At 30.2% G+C, this 5034-nt stretch overlaps 1 pseudogene; it reads right to left on the reverse strand.

The window, feature by feature from the left end:
- Window positions 1-2774: 2774 nt before the first annotated feature.
- LOC143606947 (toll/interleukin-1 receptor-like protein pseudogene) lies at window positions 2775-3245 on the reverse strand (annotated as a pseudogene).
- Window positions 3246-5034: the final 1789 nt, after the last annotated feature.

Consider the following 5034-nt stretch of genomic DNA (forward strand, 5'->3'; position numbering starts at 1 on the left):
TGTAATGCACATACGTATTACTATGCGATACTGTTGTATTACACATGTGTATTACTATGTATTTTTGAGTTTAATAGTGTTTTATTGCATATATTCAATATTTGTGTATTGTATATGTGTAGTAGTGTTGTATTATATGGAAAAAAAATAATAATAAAATAAAAGTCGATGTGGTGCACATGTGCGTTAATGTTGTATTACACATATGCACTAATGTGTATTCGATGTGTGTATTAGTCTTATATTGCATATATACAATAGTGTGTATCAAATATGTGCAATAGTGTTGTATTCTATGCAATACAAACACTTTTGCATATATGCAATGCACACTATTACACATGCGCACTATACCGACAAGTTTTTTTTTTTTTTGAACCAATAACAACATATAAGAATAATGGGAAAAAAATAAACTTCAAAAAAAATTTTAAAAAAAGTTAAAAATAGTTTTTTTGAAGTTTTGAAGTTTTTTCTTTAAGAGGAGTTTTCACTAGAACCCACCCCATATATATATATATATATATATATATATATATATATATATATATATATATACCTATTCTAATAAAGTAAAATAAATGTGGATACTTGTCATGTTTTAGTTAATTCTCACAATTTTTTCCCTCCAAAACTAATATACCCAACTATATGTAATAAATCAATAATTATTCACTTTCCATTTACACTATATTTATATAATATCTATATATTTTTATAAATATAAATATTAACATATTATTTTACTATATATTTCAAAATACTTGATGATTCCAAAAATCAACAACAAATCATGTTTCTCAAATGAAAATTATTTCGGGTTTTTTTGGGGAACTTAAATTTGATTTTATGGGTCAAAAGTTGGTAAATAGATCGTTTGGAACAAGTTGACTACATTTGAGTCAAATTTTGTTACGGGTTAAAAATGAAAATTTTGAGTATTTTTAAAAGTTTGAGAATGCAAAATAGATTTATCATCAAATTTATTATGGGTTCAAAGTGTAGACTTTAAAATGTTAAAATTATGAAAGTTGGATTTTTAATCATGATTTGAGAATCAAATTTATTTTTAAGGGAATTTTTTGAAATAATCAAAAGGTTCGGGATTTGACAAACTGACTACTTTTCCCTCAACTATTAAAATTTAAGAAAGATTGCGAACACTTTCTACATGTCACCCCCATGCCTATCAATGCTTAACTTTTATTAAATTTGAAATATTTATGTCAACATTAATTTTTTCTTCAATCGTGATCATAATATTGTATGGAAAACATGTCATGCAAAACTACGCTCAAATGAAACAAAATATTCACAAAATTGAATGGATTAACATGTTATTTTTTATATTTTTATTATGACAAAGTCGAGAAGCTCAGAAAAACATAGTTCTTGAAGAACATTCATTATTACAATTTAATGTTCTACTTTCCTTTGATAGGTGATAAATTGATAAATATATCAATAAAGGTAACGCTCCTTTTGTATTTAGGCTGAGTGGTTAGAACTACTATCGTATGAGAAGTCTTATTTCTGAAATTGGTTCATAACCAAAATTCTTTCAATTATACATATATGACACCGAGAATGAATTTTTCAATAGAAAGAAGCATTCTTGGGTACGTTTTTGCACGTGCATTTTTTTTATTAAGTTTATTTAAAAAAATCCTTTTGTGATATAAGTAAAATCAATTTATGTATACATTGTATAGATACTATAAGCATAGATGTAATACATTTTTTTATATACGCTATATAATTATTTGCTTTACTTATAATTTTATAATTTGAATTATCTTGTATGTGACACGGGCTCTCTCTCTCTCTATATATATATATGGTTCTAATAAGAAGGAAATATAGAACAAAAAATATTTGTTTATCAATAACCAAAGTTAATGTGTATTCACAAATTATTGATAACGTGCCAAAACTTGAACGGATGTAGATTCGTGCTAATTGCATTTCAAGGTTTTTGATGTTTAAAGATTTAACAGAAACTCTACCCTAATAACAATCAGTTTAATCGGTTTTCGGCTTTCGGTATGTTCGGTCGGGTTAATCGGGTACAAATGAAATCGGGACATGTTCATGTCCCTTCAGTAAGAAAATTAGCATGTTCGTTTATGCTTGTTTGTTAAGTGTATAAACGAATGGTTCACGAATGAAAACGAACACAAACAAACAAACGAACTAACTGAACATAGATAAAGAAACATAATCTAGGGAGCATCATGTGAACATCAATCTGTTTGGCCTAAAAAATATAATAAAACTATACTTTATTGTAGTGAAACCAAAGTATTTTAAGTCATTATACAAACGAACGCAGTTAAAAATATATTAATGAACATAAACAAACGTAAATGAGCGAGCGTTGTTGAACATAAATGAACAAACGTGAAATTTGTTAGTAGTCGTTCGCTTAGGTAGATGAACAAAATAGATTGTTTATGTTAGTAATTAGTTTGTTTACTAAATAAATGAACATAAACCATCTTTTCATCAAATTGTTCACTGAATGTTCGGTCTTGTTACATGCCTAGAAAATGGGGTCAAGTTAATCGGGTATAGGTAAAACGACAGGCCTAAATTCTAATGACCTTTCTACTTGATTTTTCCGGCCGAACTTCTATATCAAACAAAAAAAAATCAATTTACTTAGGCCAAAACTTCAATAATCTTTAAATGAACTAAAACTCACTTCAACAACGATTGAATTATATTTTTTTGAACAATGAATTTCTGTCATTTGTGTGATTTGGACCCAAAACCTACCAGCCTTGGTGTTTTAAAGCCTTTGTAACGAGAGACAAAAAACCATACCCAGAAAGAGTGAAGCCTGACAAATTAGCAACCTCTGTGAGAGCTGTCTTCCATTTATCTTTTTCCACAGCAAAATGGCCTTTTTGTTTCCTAACATCTCTTGGAGTAACATGATAGAAAATAGGAAGAACAAAATGACCAAACACCTTCCTTTGCTCCATGATCAGCACAAGCTCCTCAAGACACCATGCAGAAGTTGCATAAGTGTGTGACAATATAACTATTGAGGATCTTGATGCTTTGATTGCTTTCTCAATTTCAGGTTTCAGTTCTTCACCTCTCTTTATTTCTTCTTCATCTCTAAAAGCACAAATTCCTGCTTGAGTTAGTTTATGGTATAGATGATCCGTAAAAGAGTGTCGAGTATCTTCGCCTCTAAAGCTTAGAAAGACATCATAATTACATACAGAGGGAGCCATAATAATAGATAAGGAACTAGAGGCCGTTGAAATCAGATATGTGAGAATTGAAGTCGAAGATGAAGTGACAAAAAGTCTGGTCTTCTAGTGATTAATATTATCAAAGTTGTGGAAAAATTGTTTTAAACATGTGATAAATAGTAAACTGTTTTGTTTGTTTTTGTTTTTGTTTTTTTTTTTTAAATTTGGTTTATGCCTCATAGCCTTTTCATTTTAAAATGGAACTTTTGGACAAATGAACTCCTAACGTCTAAATTTGATAGCGGTTTTGGGGTTGGTCACAAGGGTGGACCTAAGGGCAATGCCCGTGAACACTCGTCCGAAGGCACGACAGTGTGATGAGACAGAACCCGTTCAGTTAAAGGATCCAACTAGTGAATTGCCTAGTCTCCCATCATATCACCCTTGTGCCACCGAAACTAAATGATGGAGCAAAAATCGAATTTGGATCACATAAAACACCAAGTCTCTTCCTTACAACTCAACCACCAGACACTAGCTTACTGACACATGATCATTGATTTAATCAGCCTCAAATTTAATTCATATACAAACCTGGTTTCTTGACACAAATTCCCAAAATGCTATATGTAATATAATTTGGACTGTCATACAAAATATCTTTAATATATAGGGAAGTTGCTTATGCATAACGCATGCCAATTATCTCATAGTTATAGGTTGTTTCCTTAACATCATTATGGTGTAGAGAGCACATAATAGTAAGATTTTCAACAGCTAAAGTACCTCCATTCACAAGATCTTTAAACATATCTAGGCGGATAGTTTCTTAGGTAAAAATAGGACCAATCTTCTACTATTGGATTAATAAACTGTGTAATTTTCAACTTTGTTACATTGTCCTTGATTACGTGGCCGGTGATGTACTATTCTTGTATTTCTAGCTTCTTGATAGATATGTATATTATCTAAATAAATACTATAATTAAAATACTGTCTCTCCCATTCAAGAGAAAAGAAAAACAAAGGATGAATTTGATGTGCAATAATTGAATTTGGGAGATAAGGGACGAAAAGTCTTCAGTCTTCTAATTAAATTAAAATAATCATTATTGCGGAAAAAATAAATGGTGCTAGATAATTTTAGTGTACCCCACATGTCCCACATCACACCAACCATTAATTAATTAATTAATTTATTTTTATTTTATTTTTGTCTCCATGCTAAACAAGTGATTCGTGTTGGCATCTGAGTGTTCATGATTTGGTTCGGTTCAGTTTGGGTTAATACCAAACCAAAAATTAAAACTTTGAGGTTTAAATATTTAAATAATAGTTTGGCTTTGATCTTTTCAGCTTTGGGTATGTTTAGTTTTGATTTTTTTGATTTTGTCCTTTGAGTTTGAAAATCTTCTAACACCACATATGATTACATATTTACATGTGCATCCTCTTCAGCTCTCTAACTCGGACCCATTTAACCCAATCCCTGCTGTCCCCCCTGATAGCAGAATAGAGCATTTGCATGTGTGTAATTTGTATATTGTATTTTGATTATATGAATTAGAGGAGATGGTTATATACAAACCAAAATTATAAAATACTAACTTTACTTGGTTACTTGTGTCTAATATGCTTAACAAAATGAAATTCATCGACAACCATTAACCCCCAAATCATCCCTAAATACTTCTCTTACCAATCTTCATATTATGCTTTCTTTTTAAGTTCTTTTTCAAAGCAGGTTTGGTTGGGCTTTCTGTAATAGGCTCATTAATTTAACAAAGCTACCTCCTGTTGGGTTATTATCAACATCACCAGGCCCATT

The sequence above is a fragment of the Bidens hawaiensis genome, unplaced genomic scaffold (assembly GCF_021521415.1).
Source record: "Bidens hawaiensis isolate Kalapana, Puna unplaced genomic scaffold, B.hawaiensis_p1.1 tig00078531_1, whole genome shotgun sequence".
Lineage (NCBI taxonomy): Eukaryota > Viridiplantae > Streptophyta > Magnoliopsida > Asterales > Asteraceae > Bidens > Bidens hawaiensis.